This window comes from Pelodiscus sinensis, chromosome 30, assembly GCF_052426305.1.
Source record: "Pelodiscus sinensis isolate ZL-2025 chromosome 30, ASM5242630v1, whole genome shotgun sequence".
Classification (NCBI taxonomy): Eukaryota; Metazoa; Chordata; order Testudines; family Trionychidae; genus Pelodiscus; species Pelodiscus sinensis.
The window spans coordinates 4,039,347-4,061,806 of record NC_143081.1 but is presented as its reverse complement, the minus strand read 5'-3'; the positions used below and the strand labels follow the sequence as shown (position 1 = coordinate 4,061,806).

At 49.2% G+C, this 22,460-nt stretch overlaps 1 pseudogene; it reads right to left on the bottom strand.

The window, feature by feature from the left end:
• Window positions 1-9,993: 9,993 nt before the first annotated feature.
• Window positions 9,994-20,490, bottom strand: LOC149521020 (uncharacterized; annotated as a pseudogene).
• Between the last annotated feature and the right edge of the window lie 1,970 nt (window positions 20,491-22,460).

The window sequence follows — 22,460 nt, the reverse complement described above, 5'->3', positions numbered from 1 at the left end:
CTAGCCTCTGTTTCTCAGGAAATGGATTACGGGGAGGGATTACGTGAGGATTCTTTATTGTGTTCCCTCCTTCTTGTGCACTTGGCATTGGCCACTGTCAGCAGACAGTATACTGGGCTGGATGGACCTTTGGTCTGACCGTTGTTGCATTGAAAATGTTTGGTCCATTTTCAGTGAGGTGGAAATTAGAAATGAGGGCCAAAAGGCCCCTCAAACTTTCAGAAGTATTGCTCCAAAAAGTATGCAACTTTAAGTCCTTTAAGATGAACTTGCAATTGATTTTGTTTGTTCATTGCTACCCAAAATGGCATTGAGATTGTTAAAAAAAGGACGCTCCTTTTGGGAACGATGTCTGGAGGCCGTTAGCCCATCATCTGGAGAATGGTTTTGAATAAAATGTCACTGAAAATGGTAGAAAATGAAGGTTTTTTTAAATAAATGCATCGGTTCGTCTACGAGTCCACCCTTCTGTCTGTGAGTCCATTTGTTCAAGAACTCCTTCGCAATGGTAAGACACACCCAATTCAGTAGGCAGCACAGTCTGATCATAACTGAAAACCAAAAGCAGGGTTTGGTTGTGCCAGGACAATGGGATGGGCCCAGAATGCGACTAGTTTCCATAATAAGTAAAGGGAGGGGACTGAGAGTAGGGACAGTAGTGTTCCATAATGACCAAACTTTCCTGATTTGTCGTAGCCAGATTAGCCCCCATCATACTGTACATATAGTTGGTGTTATTTTTCCCGATGTGCATTACTTTACATTTATCCACAATAAATTTCATTTGCCATTTTGTTGCCCAATCACTCAGTTTGGTGAGATCTTCGAGTCCCTCACAGTCTGCTTCTGTCTTGACTATCCTAAACAGTTTTGTATCATCCGCAAACTTTACCACCTCACTGCTTACCCCTTTATCCAGATCATTTATGAATAAGTTGAAAAGGATTGGTCCCAGGACTGACCCTTGGGGTACACCACTAGTTACCCCTCTCCAATCTGAAAATTTACCATTTATTCCTACCCTTTGTTTCCTGTCTTTTAACCAATTCTCAATCCAAGAAAGGACCTTCCCTCTGATCCCATGGCCATGTAATTTACACAAGAGCCTTTGGTGAGGGACCTTGTCAAAGGCTTTCTGAAAATCCAAGTATACTATATCTACTGGATCCCCCTTGTCTGCATGTTTGTTAACCCCTTCAAAGAACTCTAACAGATTAGTAAAACATGATTTCCCTTTACAGAAACCATGTTGACTTTTGTCCAATAAATTATGCTCTTCTACATGCTTCACAATTTTATTCTTTACTATTTTTTCGACTAATTTGCCCGGTACTGAAGTTAGACTTACTGGTCTGTAATTGCCAGGATCGCCTCTAGAGCCCTTTTTAAATATTGGTGTCACGTTGGCTACCTTCCAGTCATTAGGTATGGAAGCTGATTTAAAGGATAGGTTACAAACTACAGATAATAGCTCAGCAATTTCCCATTTTAGTTCTTTTAGAACCCTTGGATGAATGCCATCCGGTCCCGGAGATTTGTTAACATTAAGTTTTTCTATTTGTTCCAAAACCTCCTCTAATGACACTTCAATCCCGGACAGTTCCTCAGATTCATCACCCACAAAGGACGGTGCAGATTCAGGAATCTCCCCAACGTCCTCAGCCGTGAAGACTGAAGCAAAGAAATCATTTAGTTTCTCCGCAATGGCTTTATCGTCCTTGATTGCTCCTTTTATAGCTCGATCATCTAGGGGACCCACAGGCTTTTCAGCAGGCTTCCTGCTTCTAATGTACTTACAAAACATTTTGTTATTTCTTTTTGAGTTTTTGGCTAACTGTTCCTCAAAATCTTTTTTTGCTTTTCTTATTACATTTTTACACTTGATTTGACAGTGTTTATGTTCCTTTCTATTTATCTCACTAGGATTGGACTTCCACTTCTTAAAAGATACCTTTTTGTCCCTCACTGCTTCTTTTACATGGTGGTTAAGCCACCATGACTCTTTTTTAGGTCTCTTGCTATGTTTTTTAATTTGGGGTATACATTTAAGTTGGGCCTCTATTATGGTGTCTTTAACAAGTTTCCATGCAGCTTTCAGGGATTTGGCTCTAGTCACTGTGCCTTTTAATTTCTGTTTAACAAACCTCCTCATTTTTGTGTAATTCCCCTTTTTGAAATTAAATGCCAGGGTGCTGGACTGCTAAGGTGTTCTTCCCACCACAGGAATGTTGAATGTTATTATATTATGGTCACTATTGCCAAGCGGTCCGGTAACGGTTATATCCTGGACCTGATCCTGCACTCCACTCAGGACTAAATTGAGAATTGCCTCTCCCCTTGTGGGTTCCTGCACCAGCTGCTCCAAGAAGCAGTCATTTAAGCCACTGAGAAATTTTATCTCCGCTTCTCTTCCTGAGGTGACATGTATCCAGTCAATATGGGGGTAATTAAAATCCCCCATTATTATAGAGTTCTTTATTTTGGTAGCCTCTCTAATCTCCCTCAGCATTTCAATGTCAGTATCGCTGTCCTGGTCAGGTGGTCGGTAATATATCCCTACTGCTAATTTCTTATTATTGGAGCATGGAATTACTATCCATAGCGATTCTATTGAACATGTTGATTCACTTAATATTTTTATTTCCTTTGATTCTACATTATCTTTCACATACAATGCCACTCCGCCACCCACCCGGCCTGCTCTGTCCTTTCTATATATTTTATATCCCGGGATGATTGTGTCCCACAGATTTTCCTCATTCCACCAGGTTTCACTGATGCCTATTACATCAATCTCCTCATTTAATACGAGGTACTCTAGTTCACCCATCTTATTAGTCAGACTCCTAGCATTTGTGTACAAGCACTTTAGAAATTTGCCACTGCTTATTTGTCTGCCCTTCCCTGATGCATTGGATTCCTTTGTATGCGGTTGTTTGTCTGCTCTGGCCCATGGTTTGCCCTCTCCCCTCCTCTCTTTCTGACTACAGCTTAGAGATTCTCTATCAATGGATTCTCCTCTAAGAGAAGTCTCCCTCCGATTTACGTGCATCTCCGCACCAATCGGCTTTCCCCCATCTTTTAGTTTAAAAACTGCTCTACGGCCTTATTAATGTTTAGTGCCAGCTGTCTGGTTCCACCCTGGTTTAGGTGGAGCCCATCCTTCCTGTATAGGCTCCCCCTCTCCCAAAAGTGTCCCCAGTTCCTAATAAAGCCAAACCCCTCTTCCCTACACCATCGTCTCATCCACGCATTGAGACTCTGAAGCTCTGCCTGCCTACCTGGCCCTGCGCGTGGAACTGGAAGCATTTCCGAGAATGCCACCATAGGGCGTGTCTAGACTACCTAGTTTTGTCGACAAAAGTGGACTTTTGTCGACAAAACTATACCAGCGTCTACACTACCGCTGAGTTCTGTCGACATAACGTCGACAGAACTCAGCAGTTTTGTCGACGCTGGTAAACCTCATTTTACGAGGCATAACGCCTTCTGTCGACAGAGTTCTGTCGACAAAAGGGTAGTCTGGACGCAGGGGTTTCTTTTGTCGACAGAAGGAGACCTCCAGGGAAGCCCCCTGCTGGAGAGTCCTTCTTCAGGAAAAACCTCTTCTTGGTCCTGTCTGTAGCCATGTTTTAAAGGCACAGACATCCCTGGCAGGCATTGTGGCAGGAAGCTGGCCACAGAGAGATCCTGTCAGCTCAGAGCTCTCCCAGCGTCACCTGCACGTGGCCATGTGTGCAGCTCCAGCGCCACGAGGCCCCCAAGGACCTTCGAGGAAGCCAGCCCTGGTGACCACAGGCGACAAAAGGAGAGCCCCAGCCTGGTCAGGGACAGAGGTCCTGACCCTGCTTGAACTGTGGGGGGAGGAAGAAGTGGTCCAGGCTCTGCACACCCGGCGCAGGAACGCCAACATCTACAGCCGCATGGCTCAGGGGCTGGCCGATAAAGGGCACCACCCACGGACACTACAGCAAGTCCGTGCAAAAGTTAAGGAACTTCGCCAGGGATAGATGAAGGCGCAAGAGCAGAGCTCGGCGTCAGGTGCAGCCCCAGTGCACTGCACCTACTATTAAGAACTGGACCGCATCCTGGGAGGCCAGGAATAAATGTCTGCATCGGTGCAGCATAGCCAGCAGGAGGTCCCCATGGAAGATGTTGAGGAGGAGGCGGCACAGGAGCAGACGGAGGACACCCTGACCCTGAGTCTGCAGCCTGTCCCAGATTCAGGGGAAGCCTCGCAGGCACCGTCCGACGCTGAAGAAGGAACATCAGGTGAGTGCAGACACAGAACAGGGGAGGTGGGAGCAGAGAGGATGCAGAGCAGTGTTCACATCTTGGTCCTCCCTCCTGGACAGCTTGCATCTCTCTGTGCATGTACAAGCAGGCGGGCAGGTGGTAGGTATGTGGGTGGGGGGCATGGGAGACCCAAGGTGCAGCAGGCCCCTGTCCTACTTTGGCTGCACACTGATCTGGCCTGGACAGCCACAGTGGAGGGCGGGAGGATCCAGGGGGTGGAGGTGGACATTGTCCTAGCCACAATGGGTCCAGACGTGGCCTACCAGTAACAACATTCCCATCCCTTGTTGTATGGACTTGTGTGTGAATTGCTAACACTGATCGGTTCTCCCTCTTCTTCTCCACAGCCGGACCTGCTGCTGCTGTCCGCCGCTCAACCCCTGTGCCACCACCCACCCGGTCCCACAGCACCCGCAGGCATTGGAGGACCTACAATGACCTCCTAAAGCGGCATGTGGAGGCCATGGAAAAAATGGAAAGGACCGTGGCCAGCATGCACGACACCATGGCAGAAAGAGCGAGGGAGGAGGCTCGGTGGCATACTTGCCTGCTGCAGGACTTCCTCCCAGAGTGGCGGAGTATGTGTGCCACCGTCAGGGAGTCCCTGGCTGTGCCAGGTCCTCTCCCCCTGGGGACTCCTCCTGCCCATCCAGCTCCAGCCCCCTCTGACCCCCGTCCTCCTCCCAAGCCCCCTCTGATCCCCCTTCTTCTCCCTCCGCCCCTGCCACCCCTTCCTCTCCCTCAGCCCCTGCCACCCCTCCAGCCCTGCCCCTCCCCCCCACTGCTAGGGAAGAGTCATTATCAGCCCCCACTCGAGCCCGAGGATGACTGGGTCCACGGACCAGGGATGGCAAAGCCTTGTGGCCCGGGCAAGGCCGCCATTACTCTTAAGGTGTCTGCCCTCCCTCCCTCCATGTTGGAAATCCATCCTCCCTCCCTCCAGGTTGAAATCCCCCCTACTACCTCAGTAATAAACACATGTTATTAGTTAAAAAAAGAACTTTATTTTTCACTGTTGTCGAAGAATTCTATTTTGTATTACAGATATAAATTTCTACCATTACTCGTTTATAAACATATTTTTGAAGTTTAACATGGTGTGTGCGCCTTAACTTTTCAGAGGCTGATGCAGGGATGGATTGTGGGAGGGAAGGTTTTGTGATGGGGGGGGGGAAGGCCCACAGACCCCATTGGGGATACCTTGGGGAGTCATAGGGCTCCAGCTGAGAAGCGCTCATGCAGAGCCTCCCGGATGCGAACCCCCGCCGGATGGGCTTGGCCAACGGCAGCTGTCCGAGGCTGCGCAAACCACCTGCCCTCCACTTCAGCCATTGGCCCCCAACCTGGGAGGAAGGCCTCCCCTTTGCTCTCCACCAGGTTGTGGAGGATGCAACATGCTGCCACCACCTCTGGGATATTGTGTTCCCCCATGTCAAGGCGAGTTAGCAGACACCTAAACCTTCCCTTCAACCGGCCAAATGCGCATTCTACCTGTAAACGGGCGCGTGTCAGGTGCGCATTGAACACTTCCTTGCTCGGGGTCAGATGCCCTGTGTATGGCTTCATAAGCCAGGGCATGAGGGGGTACGCCGCATCACCCACAATGCAGACCGGCATCCCTACGTCCCCAATAGCAGAGGTTCGCTGGGGGAAGAAGGTTCCTGTCTGCAGCCTTTCGTACAGGTGTGAATTGCGGAAGATCCGAGCATCATGTGCCCGGCCCGACCACCCCACACACAGGTCCGTAAATAGTCCACGGTGGTCAACCAGGGCCTGCAGCACCATGGAAAAGTACCCTTTCCTGTTGATAAACCGGGCGGCTCGATGGGGTGGGGCACGGATGGGAATGTGCGTTCTATCGGGCGCTCCTCCGCAGTTTGGGAATCCCAGCCCTGCAAAACCAGCCATGATCGTGTCTAGGTCTCCGAGGCGGACAATCCGATTCAGCAGCTCTGAGTTGATGACCCTCACCACCTGCAAAAATAGACACACACAAACAAACACAGAGTATGAAGTAAGAGGGGTTGCCTAAGTCCTTTGCCGACCCCCCCCCCCCCAGTGATTGCTCCTAGTAGTATGATGGTGTAAGGCACAGGAGCCCTCCACCACCTCCCCTCCATTGCCCCCCACCCACCCTTTTTGGTTACAGTCCCCTTACGGACTGCCCTCCCCCCATCCCCAAGGGACTTACCTCCATCAACACAGCACCAACAATTGATCTCCCCACACCAAACTGGTGTCCCACTGACCGGTAGCTATCAGGAGTGGCCAGCTTCCAGAGGGCAATAGCAACCCTCTTCTCCAGCGGGATGGCAGGGCGCAGGTGGGTGTCCTCTCGTTGCAGCGTGGGGGCAAGCCAGTTGCAAAGCTCCAGGAAGGTGGACTTCCGCATCCTAAAGTTTTGGAGCCAAGCCTGATCATCCCACTGCTCCATTACGAGCCGGTCCCACCCGTCCGTACTTGTTTCCCTCCTCCAACATCGCCTGTCCGGGAAAAAGTTCGGAGGCAGGAACTTTTTCTAGCCGGGAGCGGGCCTGGACTCCTGTGCAAGGAGGTGGAGGGCGGTTCTCGGGCACCCACCCAGCCCGGGACTGGGGGAGAGGGGGAAGATCTCGAGGAAGAAGCAGACACCCCTCCCCCCCACCACCACCAGCTCAACGCGGTGGTTGACGGGAGGTTGGGGGGAGTGGTGTAGGCTGCTGCATCCTGAAGGAGCGGCTCCCGTCTGGGCTCAGGTTCCGGACCAGGCATTAACAGCATGATCATCTCATGCAGCTGCAGCAGCATTTGAAGCACCGTGGAGTGGGGCCAGCGCCTGGCCAGGGGAAGCTCTCGCTCCATGGTAAACGAAGGTTAGGAAAAACTTTCCAACAAAAAAACCCCACACAGCTGTGCTGTGCCAGGAAGCAGGGCACTCCACACAGGCACTGCAGAACCTTTGCTATCCCTCTAGGCAGCTGCAGCAGCAGAGCAAGGGCTAGTCGGGGGGGTGTTCCTTTTAGCAAAGTGCAGGCAGCAGCACCAGGAAGTACATGCTGCCCCTGTGACCTGGCAAAGGAGTTCCGGGTACTTTCTTCTGTCGACAGAGCATCCTGGACGCGCTCTGTCGACAAAGCAAAAAGTTTTGTCTATAGCTTCCGTAGTCTGGACGCGCTTTGTCGACAGAAGTTTTGGCGACAGATACTGTCGACAAAACGCGGTCGTCTAGACGTACCCATAGAGGTCCTGGATTTCAGTCTCTTTCCTAGCAGCCTAAATTTGGCCTCCAGGACATCTCTCCTACCCTTCCCTACGTCATTGCTACCTACATGTACCACGACCACCGGCTCCTCCCCAGCACTACACATAAGTCTATCTAGATGCCTGGAGAGATCCGCAACCTTCGCACCAGGCAGGCAAGTGACCATACGGTTCTCCCGGTCATCACAAACCCAGCTATCTGTGTTTCTAACGATCGAATCACCCACTACTAACACCTGCCTCTTCCTAACTGGTATTCCCTCCCCCTCAAAGGTATCCTCAGTGCGAGAGGATACCGCAACATCCTCTGGGAGGAGGGTCCCAACTACGGGATGGTTTCCCTCTGCTCCCATTAAATGCTCTGTTCCCTTGAGACTTTCATCCTCCTTAAGAGCACTGGGGCTCTCAGACTGGAGGTGGGACAGTACTACAGTGTCCCGGAAAGTCTCATCAACATAGCTCTCTACCTCCCTTAGCTCCTCCAGTTCAGCCACCCTGACCTCCAAAGCCCGAACTCGGTCTCTGAGGGTCAGGAGCTCCTTGCAACGGGTGCACACATACGCCACCCGCCCACAGGGCAGGTAATCATACATGTTACACTCGACACAATAAACAGGATAGCCCCCACTCTGCTGCTGGGCTTCTGTCTCCATTTTTTTAATGAATAAATTAAAGTGTAAACTGGGATTCTGTTTAAACCTCTGGAATATAGATTGTCAGAATTATGTTTTGAAGAAGGTCACAAGTGCCCTCTAAACTCCCTCTCCAAAATCTCCTGTTAGCTGTTCCTGGTCGCACTCTTCCTGGCCACTGAGTGACAGGCTTATATAGCTCTGGTAGCCCCTCCCCCTGACAGAGGCTCAGCCAATTAACAGAGGCTTCTAGATTTCAAAACTTTTAGAAGCTCCTTCAAACAGACAAACCAACCAACCAACCACCCACAAGCTCAGCACACTACAAATAACTCCCCCATACACAAACACACACTCCAGACAGCCACTTACCACAAGGGTCCCATTTTTACTCCTCTTTTACCTGGAGAACTCCCTCTCCAAACTCTCCTGTTAGCTGTTCCTGGTCGCGCAATCCTAGCTACCGTTATAATCAATTGTAATTTTTTTATAAGCATTTATTGTAAATCGCAATCACATGTGTATAACGGACACTTCACATAATAAAGTCACAGCTCAGGTAGGTGTGCTTAATTATTCATGCTGTTCTATTGCTTTTATAGTGATAGAGATGTAGCCGAGTTAGTTCTGACTTTTGTTTCAGTAAGACCAGACTATGTGGCACTTTAAAGACTAACAAGATGGTTTATTAGGTGATGAGTTTTCGTGGGCCGGACCCACCTTCTCAGATCAAATTATGGAAAAAAATTGGCATGACCGTATATACCAGAAGGGTACGATCAACCCTTTCAACCAGTGTAGACATTGTCTCAACAAGCTTACTACCTGCATCCTGCTTCAAAGAGGCTTTAACACACTACAAAGGGAAGCCTCTGAATTGTTATTCATGCCTAAATTTGACACTTTACGAATGGGCCTTAACAAAGATGCTAATTATCTCACCCATTACAAAGATAGCTTCCTCAGTTATCACCCCAATATTATTATCGCATAGACATTAACCTCCCCCCTCATCATCCCTCTGTTCTAAAATCTGATTTGTCTATATCATACGTGTGCACTTTTTTTTTAATGTATCCTTTTGGTATATATGGTTGTGCCAATTTTCTTCCGCAAGTGGATTTGAGGAAGGTGGGTCTGGCATCTTGCGGCTCCGGGGTTTCCTGGGGCTGCCCCGCGCACTACAGGCAGCTCCCCGATGTCTCCTCCCTCGGCCTGGACACGGATCCTTCTCGTGTCCAGAAACTGACCCGGCTCCCCCTGCTCCGCGTCTCCTCCCGCCCCGCTGCAAGAGAGAGTGGAAGTGTGTGTGTGTGTGGGAGGGAGGGGGCGTGTCCCGGGGAGATGCGATATGACTGACGGAGAAACTCGGACCCTGGTGCTGACAGGCGGGGCCTCAGCCGTCAGTCCACGTCAGGCTGACACACATCACACAAAGTTTTAGACAGACATACGACTCATTTTTTCCATGCGCAGTCTATGTGTCTGACTAAGCACTCTTTGGATCGACAAAATAGTCTACAGCTAGGACACCTCAGCGGCACGCCCACGCTGTCTGAGCACGCTCCGCTCAAGCAGAGGCGGCAACTATACCTGCAAGAGTGGTCGTGACTGTACACGGTGTGGCAAAACACACAATCATTTTTCGCTCCGAACAACTTTTTCGCATCCAGAACCCCATAGTAATGCTCATCGTGCAACAGGATAAAATAAGTCTTGGGGTACACCGGACCCCCCCGGTTTAAAAAAGCCCCAGCTGCCTTTCGCCGTATACAGCACCACCTGTATGTTAACTCCTAAATGCTGTTCAAACCTTGATACGTCGCTAAGCAGAACCTTTTTTTCCATCTGACCACCCCAGTTTCTCGTGAAGCTTTCTCGCCCCCTCTAACAATTCGGCATCTGTAGGTTTACGATCGGACAGGACGGCCAAGAGCCCGCCCGCAAAACAGACTGGTACGGGTGTAAGCCAGGTCTACTAAACATGGTCTCTTTTATGAATAATTTAAATACTAAGGATAAAGTTTTAAATTCTACGAGCACCTCCCACCCCTGTTTTTTACAACTGTCACAACGAGGCGCAATGTTCCATTGAGGTGCAACTCTCTATTTCTCTGGAACAGCTTTGAGGTCTGGCTTAAAAAACCCTCAGCAGTCAGCTCGTCCCTAGACCTTCTGACCGAAAACAAAGGGTTAGTTAAATTACGGCTCTCTAAACGTAACTGAACATAATCATCAGGGCCTACCCTACCATTAACGTCATCTAGAACTAACCGTATTCCCCTACGTGTGGCTTCAATACCCTGTTCAGCTGAATTTATTTGCTCAAGATTGACAAAACGAAATTCCTCGCAATACACTTACCCCACAAATCTAGGTACTTCACGTTGCCAACTTCTCGCTCTCTCCACATACAACTCTGGATTTTCACAGGCACTTGAGGGTTCCTCTTCGGGCCCATCAGGGGCATCTTCTACCTCAGATGCTATTTCAGAGTCAGAGCGGTCTCTGTGCAAGTCATCAGGACTAGCCAAGGACCCGTATACAGACTCACCACCCCGCAGGTCAGATAAGCCATTTTGTGAGCCTCCAGCAGGGGCATCTCTTTTTGGTATTTTTTCCTCATCACCTTTTTAGCCCTTTTTAAAAATTTTGCAGTGATCTTGGCCTGGAACTTTTTGGAGGCCACCCGTTTATCCGCCAAATCATGTCCCCCCCTCTTTCTTTTAGGCCCCCTGAGGATACAGAGTTCCTCAGTTTTCTGAATGAAGCATCAAACTCTTCCCCCATATTAGAATATGGGGGAGCTGCGATGAGCTTATGGTTTTGGGAGAATGGTTTGTCAGTCCTTGGTTTTTTATTCACAACCCCTAGAGCGCGTGCTCCGGGTTTGTGAATGTGTTTGGTTTTGCGCACGTTCAGAACCCCTAGAGCGCGTGCTCCGGGTTTGTGAATGTGGGCATTTTTGCTCACAGTTCTCAGGGCTTGGTGTGGCAGTAGCCACTGAGGAACTGGAGTTGTGTTTGTGTGGCTGCAATACCTCGGCATTGCAGGAGTTTTCAGTCCTTGGTTTTTTATTCACAACCCCTAGAGCGCGTGCTCCGGGTTTGTGAATGTGGGCGTTTTTGCTCACAGTTCTCAGGGCTTGGTGTGGCAGTAGCCACTGAGGAACTGGAGTTGTGTTTGTGTGGCTGCAATACCTCGGCATTACAGGAGTTTTCACTCCTTGGTTTTTTATTCACAACCCCTAGAGCACGTGCTCCTGGTTTGTGAATGTGTGTGGTTTTGCGCACGTTCAGAACCCCTAGAGAGCCTGCTCCAGGTTTGTGAATGTGGGCGTTTTTGCTCACAGTTCTCAGGGCATGGTGTGGCGGTGACCGCTGAGGAACTGGAGTTATGGTTGCATGGTTGTTTCTTACCTGAGTCTTTTGTTCTCTCCGTGGGTTTGACGTATCTGAGTTTCGGACCGCCCGGATGCTTCATCTGCACTCTTGTGCCGTTTTGCGTTGTTAAGTGTCTCAAAGCAGATTCCTGGTTCTTCGGCGGTTCTGGAAGAGGTGTCCTTGTAGCTCTGACTACAGCATTGCTCACAGTTCTCAGGGCTTGGTGAGGCAGTAGCCACTGAGGAACTGGAGTTGTGTTTGTGTGGCTGCAATACCTCAGCATTACAGGAGTTTTCAGTCCTTGGTGTTTTATTCACAACCCCTAGAGCGCGTGCTCCTGGTTTGTGAATGTGTGTGGTTTTGCGCACGTTCAGAACCCCTAGAGCGCGTGCTCCGGGTTTGTGAATGTGGGCGTTTTCACACAGTTTCCTCAGGGCTTGGTGTGGCAGTGGCCGCTGAGGAACTGGAGTTGTGTTTGTGTGGCTGCAATACCTCGGCATTACAGGAGTTTTCACTCCTTGGTTTTTTATTCACAACCCCTAGAGCACGTGCTCCGGGTTTGTGAATGTGTGTGGTTTTGCCCACGTTCAGAACCCCTAGAGCGCCTGCTCCGGGTTTGTGAATGTGGGCGTTTTTGCTCACAGTTTCCTCAGGGCTTGGTGTGGCAGTGGCCGCTGAGGAACTGGAGTTGTGTTTGTGTGGCTGCAATACCTCGGCATTACAGGAGTTTTCAGTCCTTGGTGTTTTATTCACAACCCCTAGAGCGCGTGCTCCTGGTTTGTGAATGTGTGTGGTTTTGCGCACGTTCAGAACCCCTAGAGCGCGTGCTCCGGGTTTGTGAATGTGTGTGGTTTTGCGCACGTTCAGAACCCCTAGAGCGCGTGCTCCGGGTTTGTGAATGTGGGCGTTTTCACTCACAGTTTCCTCAGGGCTTGGTGTGGCAGTGGCCGCTGAGGAACTGGAGTTGTGTTTGTGTGGCTGCAATACCTCGGCATTACAGGAGTTTTCACTCCTTGGTTTTTTATTCACAACCCCTAGAGCGCGTGCTCCGGGTTTGTGAATGTGTGGTTTTGCGCACGTTCAGAACCCCTAGAGCGCCTGCTCCGGGTTTGTGAATGTGGGCGTTTTTGCTCACAGTTTCCTCAGGGCTTGGTGTGGCGGAGACCGCTGAGGAACTGGAGTTGTGGTTGCATGGTTGTTTCTTACCAGAGTCTTTTGTTTTGTCCTTGGGTTTGACGTATGTGAGGTTCGGACCACCCGGATGCTTCATCTGCACTCTTGTGCCGTTTTGCGTTGTTAAGTGTGTCAAAGCAGATTCCTGGTTCTTTGGCGGTTCTGGAGGAGGTGTCCTTGTAGCTCTGACTACAGCATTGTCAGAAAAGTTGTCCATGCCTGTGAGGTGGGGGAAAAACATTTTTTTTTGTAAAAACACAACAACACATCTGAACTTTACTATCTCTCTCACCCACACCTGTGTATTTACTTAAAACCTCAGAACAACCAAACCGACAAGCAAAATATATTTACTGGGCTTCATCGATCCGTCGGTCACTGATGCTGGTGAATTTTCCTTTTCAGCTGTCTCTCTCCTTTTTCTTTTGAGCTCGTTTTCCCTCTGGTTTAAGGACCTCTCACGTTTTGACTGTACTGTGGAGCAAACAACATTATTATAAAACACATGAAACCCTCTTGTAAACTTTAAAATCATTAGCGTGTTTTTCTATTTAAAAAGTTATCGCTTTAAAAACAAAATAACCCATTTCAGGCTGTACAACAAACACCAGTTTTGAGTTTATTTCTACCACTTAAAAAAAAAACCCCACGAAATTTTTTTAAATACCTCTCATCTTGCAGAATAAAAGCCAAAACTGCTTTTAAAACTCCTTGTTAGTTTCAACAAACCAAGTACTGTAAAAAACCCTACACTTATGCCTTGCACAGTCCCTTCCCCCTCCCTCCACACACACTAAACAGCAGCTTTATAACACACACTAAATCAAGTTGGCAGCCATATACTTTTCAAAACCCACATGCATTTAACACATCACATTTTGCACAGAAAAAGCAACCCACCAAACACTCTATTCCAGCAGTTTGCCAATGTCAGGGACTTTACCCCGGACGGCCTCCGTTCGTTGCATGAGATTTCCTTCCATAGAGCCATAGAACTCTAGGGCAGGAAGAGACCTTAGAAGGTCACCGAGTCCAGCCCCATGCCCAAAGCAGGACCAAACTTAACAGAATCCTCTCCCTGTTGGGGGTGGAAGCGGGGCGCATGTGCACACACATAGCAGTGAGCATCACAGGTCCAGCCATTTCTGCATCCCATCTCCCACAGGGGCTAGTCTCGGATGCTCCTGGCCCACATTCCAAAGGGCTGTGGAGCCCTGTTCAGGTGGGTCCAGCACTGGCCAGATTGGGGAGAAGAGTCTAGAACGATGCATGAGAATCCTGAGGAAACTACAATAGATCTTTCTGGACAGGGATGGGGCTAGGATGGATGTTTGGGAAACTAGAAGAAAGTAGAAAAGATCCCGATGGAATGTGATGGATCTAGAATGGATGTGTGGTGTTCTAGAGTAAACTAGAATAGATCTCTATTGACGTGGATAGATCTACAATGGATGTGTGGGGATCTAAAGGAAATTCAATGTCCTGTGGTCTGGTCACATGCTCTCGTGTGATTTGCCGAGTGACAGCTGCCATTACTCACAGGTTGTCTGAATGGTTCCTAAGAAGGCTGAGCTCTGGCATGGTCCATTGTCTTGGTTGACGGCCCATCGGCTCTCTCTCGCTCCCCCGCTGGTCGTGGGTTAGATCCATGTCCTGTATTTGAAATACAGATTCATTGTCCGTACTCCTCTCCTCAGACAGAAAGATGACACACGCTCAGAAATAGGACATATCCTATTGGGCCCATCCTCACGCTTCCAATGACCCCTTACATGGCCAGTCTTGTATAAATCTCTCCCCCAATCATGGAGCTCTATATTGTAGAGGTTCATGCGTCTGTCTGTCTGAGTCTGTTCAAGGACTCCTCCTACACTGTAAGAGCTAAGCCAGGGGTCGGCAATTAATCTGTGGCAATGCACCAGGGGTCACCTCCATTCCCTCCCCATGGATCACTTATGTGCCTCTGAAGGAACAGGCAATCGCAGCTCTCATGGGTTAGGAAGGTTGATCCTTGGCCAATGGGAGGTGTGATATGCTGTATGTGCAGAGAAAATAAGATGGGATGGGCCCTGACAGAGGGTAACCCTGGCCGATAAGCCCCACCCCCCACATCAGTTGAGACTTCCGTATTGGCTTCATGAGAAGCAGCCCGATCTTCAGCACTCCGTCAGCCCTCCCAATTTCTCTGCATGGGGACGTCCCTGCTGCGTTGACATCTTCGGGCCTGTGACGGCGCGTTGGGTTTTTCCCGTCTCCTGCACCCCCGTAATGGCACGAACAGACTCCACCGGCCAGTAGAATAGAAGGAGTTTGCAGTGCTGTATCCTGGAGAAGCAATAGAGAGGTAATCTGGTTATAACAACTGGGGCTAGGAGGCCTCAGTACCCCCCCCTTGAGATGGGGGGTGGCTGGGCCCTACAATCCCAGCCCCCTCCCTAGCTCCTTCTCCCCTGCTTCCCAGACTGAAACTAACCTTCCAGCCCTGCCCCCTAGCCAGGGGCAGCATTTCAGCTTCCTTTCTTTCTCTCCCTGGGGGGTAGCTGGTCAGACAGGTTTGGAGCCCCCTTTGTATAATGACTCACCCCCTGCCCTGCTGGGCCATGCTACAGACAGCAGAGGTCGCCCACAGCCCACTGCCCAGCATAGCAACCAGCAAGGGCCGTATTCTGGTATTCACTACGTCACAGGGCCGTATTCTGCTGCTCCTGCCTCTCCTTAGGATCAAGGATGTGACCATTTCGGGATCTTTCACCTCCATCGCCTTTCACCTCCCAAGTTGCAACCAATCCCTCCTGGTCCGTCAGGGGGATCCTGACTGGTTTGGATGCCAAGCTATCAAGCACCGATACTTCAGTTGCCCTTCCACCCACTGTCCTGATGCTCCTGCCTTGGAGCGGCCCCCCTGGGAGACTCCTCCCTCCCACAACCTGCCCGGAAAGGAGAAGAGGGGGTGCTGATGTCAGTGTGTCCCTCCCCTTCTACGCCTGTACCCCATCTCCACACAGAGGGGGATGGAGGGATCTTGGCAATTCAAATCTCTACCATTCTCTCACATTGTGTGTGTCTCTGAAAGTCTCACAAACACACACTGCCCTCCCCTTGCATCTCCCACGCACCAACACACACATAGGGGACTGTGGTTACTCCTGGTACTGCTCACAACATGGGGTCATGACTGGTCTGGGCATTGTCTCAGTTTCATTTCCTCTCTTATGCCTGAATTGAATTTTGAGGAGTGAGTTCTAAAATGGAGAAGTAGTACAAGGGCCCTACCATCAATCAAACATTAGTCCCGCCCCCTGTCACCAGAAGTCCCGCCCTTGGGGGTAACACATCCGGGGTCAAGAGGGACAGGTGACCGGAAGTAAGGGGTGTCATGTGACCCTCTAAGGACTCGCCCCGCCTCCCTCTACCAATCAGGAAGGGTTTTTTTTCCCTGTGGGACCACCCTGCAAGCTGCTTTGACCAATCGGGGGGGGGGCAGTTCCAGGACCCATTGACCAGACCAGAAGTGGGTCGTGTGACCCCTCTAAGAGCTTCCCATGACACCCTCTGCCAATCAGAGCATAGCACTTCCCCATAAGTTCTAGCGCCACACAAAAGGAGGCCATCTGGTTCCAAGAGTGCGTTTCAGAGAGCATGCAAACCCTGAGTGGAAACATGGCTTTTCACCAACTTTGTTTTGGTGCTGAGAAGAAAGCGCTACATCAGCAACAGTTTCGAGGAGGAAGGAGAAGTTGAAGGGAGCCCTTTGGCCCAGCCACTGATGGATACACCGGAATCTGACGCCGAAACCCAACCGCTCACGAAGCAGCCCGACGAGCTAGATGGCCTGCAGGAGGAAGGTGACCACGGCTCCCAGAAGTTGGAGAAGATGCATGGAAGAGAAGCCAAACAGATCAATGAAACATCGAAGTTGGGGCATCATGGGGTTAGGAAACCACGATTTAGTAAACTTTAAAAAAAAATGACCAGAGCGTCTTACATTATTTCTTTCTGGCAATTTCTCGACAGCTCGACGATGCCTTTCTAGCTGACCCTCAGACCCAGGACAGCATTGCATCGGACAAGGAAGACGAATCAGGCCCACCTTGTTTTTGCTCAACACCGATACAAAGCATTGAAGAGAACGCCAGGGACGACAGCCATGAAGAATTCAGGGGGTGGCTTGGCATTGACCTAGTTGAGCCAGTGCCACATCATTAGCGTAAAAAAGTTATGCGCTCTATTGTACGCGTTGGTGTTTATACCTTCCTTAGCCACTGTCTTAGGGTATGTCTACACTACCACCCTACTTTGAACTAGGGTGGTAATGTAGGCAACCGGAGTTGCAAATGAAGCCCGAGATTTGAATTTCCTGGGCTTAATTTGCATAAAGCCGGGCGCCGCCATTTTTAAATGTCCATTAGTGCGGACTCCGTGCCGCGCGGCTACACGCAGCACGGACTAGGTAGTTCGGACTAGGCTTCCTATTCGGAACTACCGTTACTCCTCCTTTCACGAGGACAGAATTTAAAACTCTACAAGCACCCCCACCCCTGTTTTTTTACAACGGTCACAAGAAGGCGCAATGTTCCATTGAGGTGCAACTCTCTATTACTCTGTAACAGCTTTGAGGTCTTGTTTAAAAAATCCTCAGCAGGCAGCTCGTCCCTAGACCTTCTGACCGAAAACAAAGGGTTAGTTAAATTACGGCTCTCTAAACGTAACTGAACATAATCATCAGGGCCTACCCTACCATTAACGTCATCTAGAACTTACTGTATTCCCCTACGCATGGCTTCAATAACCTGTTTAACTGAATTTATTTGCTCAAGATTGACAAAATGAAATGCCTCACAATACACTTACCCCACAAATCTAGGTACTTCACGTTGCCAACTTCTCGCTCTCTCCATATACAACTCTGGATTTTCACAGGCACTTGAGGGTTCCTCTACGGGCCCATCAGGGGCATCTTCTGCCTCAGATGCTATTTCAGAGTCAGAGCCGTCTCCGTGAAATTCATCAGGACTAGCCAGCGACCCGTCTACAGACTCACCACCCCGCAGGTCAGATAAGCCATTTTGTGAGCCTCCAGCAGGGGGCATCTCTTTTTGGTATTTTTTCCTCATCACCTTTTTAGCCCTTTTTAAAAAATTTGCTGTGATCTTGGCCTGGCACTTATTGGAGGCCACCCGTTTATACGCCAAATGCTGTCCCCCCTCTTTCTTTTAGGCCCCCTGAGGATACAGAGTTCCTCAGTTTTCTGAATGAAGCATCAAACTCTTCCCCCATACTAGAATATGGGGGAGCTGTGATGAGCTTATGGTTTTGGGAGAATCGTTTGTCAGGCCTTGGTTTTTTATTCACAACCCCTAGATCGAGTGCTCCGGGTTTGTGAATGTGGGCGTTTTTGCTCACAGTTTCCTCAGGGCTTGGTGTGGCAGTGACCGCTGAGGAACTGGAGTTGTGTTTGTGTGGCTGCAATACCTCAGCATTACAGGAGTTTTCAGTCCTTGGTGTTTTATTCACAACCCCTAGAGCGCGTGCTCCGGGTTTGTGAATGTGTGTGGTTTTGCGCACGTTCAGAACCCCTAGAGCGCCTGCTCCGGGTTTGTGAATGTGGCCGTTTTTGCTCACAGTTTCCTCAGGGCTTGGTGTGGCAGTGGCCGCTGAGGAACTGGAGTTGTGTTTGTGTGGCTGCAATGCCTCGGTATTACAGGAGTTTTCAGTCCTGGGTGTTTTTTTCACAACCCCTAGAGCGCCTGCTCCGGGTTTGTGAATGTGGGCGTTTTTGCTCACAGTTTCCTCAGGGCATGGTGTGGCGGTGACCGCTGAGGAACTGGAGTTGTGGTTGCATGGTTGTTTCTTACCTGAGTCTTTTGTTTTGTCCTTGGGTTTGACGTATGTGAGGTTCCGACCACCCGGATGCTTCATCTGCACTCGTGCTGGTTTGCGTTGTTAAGGGTCTCAAAGCAGATTCCTGGTTCTTTGGCGGTTCTGGAGGAGGTGTCCTTGTAGCTCTGACTACAGCGTTGCTCACAGTTCTCAGGGCTTGGTGTGGCATTAGTCGCTGAGGAACTGGAGTTGTGTTTGTGTGGCAGCAACACCTCGGCATTGCAGGAGTTTTCAGTCCTTGGTGTTTTATTCACAACCCCTAGAGCGCGTGCTCCGGGTTTGTGAATGTGTGTGGTTTTGCGCACGGTCAGAACCCCTAGAGCGCCTGCTCCGGGTTTGTGAATGTGGGCATTTTCTCTCACAGTTCTCAGGGCTTGGTGTGGCAGTGGCCGCTGAGGAACTGGAGTTGTGTTTGTGTGGCTGCAATACCTCAGCATTACAGGAGTTTTCAGTCCTTGGTGTTTTATTCACAACCCCTAGAGCGCGTGCTCCGGGTTTGTGAATGTGTGTGGTTTTGCGCACGCTCAGAACCCCTAGAGCGCCTGCTCCGGGTTTGTGAATGTGGCCGTTTTTGCTCAGTTTCCTCAGGGCTTGGTGTGGCAGTGGCCGCTGAGGAACTGGAGTTGTGTTTGTGTGGCTGCAATGCCTCGGTATTACAGGAGTTTTCAGTCCTGGGTGTTTTTTTCACAACCCCTAGAGCGCCTGCTCCGGGTTTGTGAATGTGGGCGTTTTTGCTCACAGTTTCCTCAGGGCATGGTGTGGCGGTGACCGCTGAGGAACTGGAGTTGTGGTTGCATGGTTGTTTCTTACCTGAGTCTTTTGTTTTGTCCTTGGGTTCGACGTATGTGAGGTTCAGACCGCTCGGATGCTTCATCTGCACTCGTGCTGGTTTGCGTTGTTAAGGGTCTCAAAGCAGATTCCTGGTTCTTTGGCGGTTCTGGAGGAGGTGTCCTTGTAGCTCCGACTACAGCGTTGCTCACAGTTCTCAGGGCTCGGTGTGGCATTAGTCGCTGAGGAACTGGAGTTGTGTTTGTGTGGCTGCAACACCTCGGCATTGCAGGAGTTTTCAGTCCTTGGTGTTTTATTCACAACCCCTAGAGCGCGTGCTCCGGGTTTGTGAATGTGTGTGGTTTTGCGCACGTTCAGAACCCCTAGAGCGCCTGCTCCGGGTTTGTGAATGTGGGCATTTTCTCTCACAGTTCTCAGGGCTTGGTGTGGCAGTGGCCGCTGAGGAACTGGAGTTGTGTTTGTGTGGCTGCAATGCCTCGGTATTACAGGAGTTTTCAGTCCTTGGTTTTTTATTCACAACCCCTAGAGCGCCTGCTCCGGGTTTGTGAATGTGTGTGGTTTTGCGCACGTTCAGAACCCCTAGAGCGCCTGCTCCGGGTTTGTGAATGTGGGCGTTTTTGCTCACAGTTTCCTCAGGGCTTGGTGTGGCAGTGGCCGCTGAGGAACTGGAGTTGTGTTTGTGTGGCTGCAATGCCTCGGTATTACAGGAATTTTCAGTCCTTGGTTTTTTATTCACAACCCCTAGAGCGCGTGCTCCGGGTTTGTGAATGTGTGTGGTTTTGCGCACGTTCAGAACCCGTAGAGCGCGTGCTCCGGGTTTGTGAATGTGGGCGTTTTTGCTCAGTTTCCTCAGGGCATGGTGTGGCGGAGACCGCTGAGGAACTGGAGTTGTGGTTGCATGGTTGTTTCTTACCAGAGTCTTTTGCTTTGTCCTTGGGTTTGACGTATGTGAGGTGTGGACCGCCCGGATGCTTCATCTGCACTCTTGTGCTGTTTTGCGTTGTTAAGGGTCTCAAAGCAGATTCCTGGTTCTTTGGCGGTTCTGGAGAAGGTGTCCTTGTAGCTCTGACTACAGCATTGTCAGAAAAGTTGTCCATGCCTTTGAGGTGGGGGAAAAACATTTTTTTTTGTAAAAACACAACAACAACACACCAAACTTAACATCGCTCTCACCCACACCTGTGTATTTACTTAAAACCTCAGAACAACCAAACCGACAAGCAAAATATATTTACTGGTCTTCATCCATCCATCGGTCACTGATGCTGGGGAATTTTCCTTTTCAGCTGTCTCTTTCCTTTTTCTTTTGAGCTCGTTTTCCCTCTGGTCTAAGGGCCTCTCATGTTTTGACTGTACTGTGGAGCAAACAACATTATTATAAAACACATGAAACCCTCTTGTAAACTTTAAAATCATTAGCGTGTTTTTCTATTTAAAAAGTTATCGCTTTAAAAACAAAATAATCCATTTCAGGCTGTACAACAAACACCAGTTTTGAGTTTATTTCTACCACTTAAAAAAAAAAAAAAACCCACAACATTGTTTTAAATACATCTCATTTTGCAGAATAAAAGCCGAAACTGCTTTTAAAACCCCTTGTTAGTTTCAACAAACCACGTACTTAAAAAAACCCTACACCTATGCCTTGCACAGCCCCTTCCCCCTCCCTCCACACACATACACTAAACAGCAGCTTTATAACACACACCAAACCAAGTTTGCAGCCATATACTTTTCAAAACCCACATGCATTTAACACATCACATTTTGCACAGAAAAAGCAACCCACCAAACACTCTATACCAGCACAGTAGAATAGTGATAGAAATGTAGCCGTGTTAGTCTGGGGTAGCTGAAGCAAAATGCAGGACAATGTAGCACTTCAAAGACTATCAAGATGGTTTATTACATGATGAGCTTTCGTGGGCCAGACACACTTCCTTGATCTGAGGAAGTGGGTCTGGCCCACGAAAGCTCATCATCTAATAAACCATCTTGTTAGTCTTTAAAGTGCTACATTATCCTCTATACCAGCAGTTTGCCAATGTCAGGGACTTTAACCCGGACGGCCTCTGTTCGTTGTCTGACCGCAAAGAGACAGGCAACACCAGCAAGATCTAATCACAAGCTCTTTATTGAATAGTGCACACTACAATAGAGAGCGGCCCGTCTCCTAAGTGAACCAGCTCTGATTTCAGTAACAAGTAAGATTATATAGACAGTTCCGTCGTGTCATAAGACATTTGCCCAAGCATCTCAGCCTCCCCTTAATTAGTTAGAAGCTTCTAGTGTTAATGAGTATACTTCATGGCCTTAAGCAATTCATAATACGTCAACAGCTTTCTTATCAGCCCAGAAGGCAAGTACCGAACAACAAAGAGACAGGGAGTTAAAACAACAGACGGCAGAGACAGTTCGTTAAGATCAGGGTGAGAACAGAAACAGGGAGTTACCTTATCAGTTCTCAAACTAGCTGTTCCCATCACAGGCGCAGCCTTTCACTAACTTTACTTCTGCAACTCAAGCAAGTATGTAGGGAGTGCCCCCTTGCTTGAACTATGTCTCTAGTCCTGCTCAGGGACTACTTAGGAACTTTTGTTAACCTCTTTCCTTGATCTGTCTTAAGACAACTGCACTGGGCCCAATTCTCTAGGGCCTAACACCAACATCTATTTTAAAAACACACCTGTGTCTGTGTCAAACTCCATCACACACACCTTCAAAAACTCCCCACAACAGGTTTAAAACCATTTGCAACTCTATTTTTTAAAAGCAGCGGTATGCAACAAACTGTTTTTTAAAAACCACTTATCTCTTGCATAAGCCCCTGAATCACCCACAACTTAACCCCTACTGCCAGCTTTTTTAAAATAAAAACCCCAGGTAAAAACACTCCACCTTTTTGTAACCATCCCAGATACTTTTAGCCGAACCCCATCACTTCCTCCCCCAACTCAGAATTGAACATTTATTTTGAAAACACATTTGGCACAGAAAGAACAACCCACCAACCAGCAGTTTGCCAACATATAGTTTAAAAACACCAATAGCTCCCCCACAATTAAGT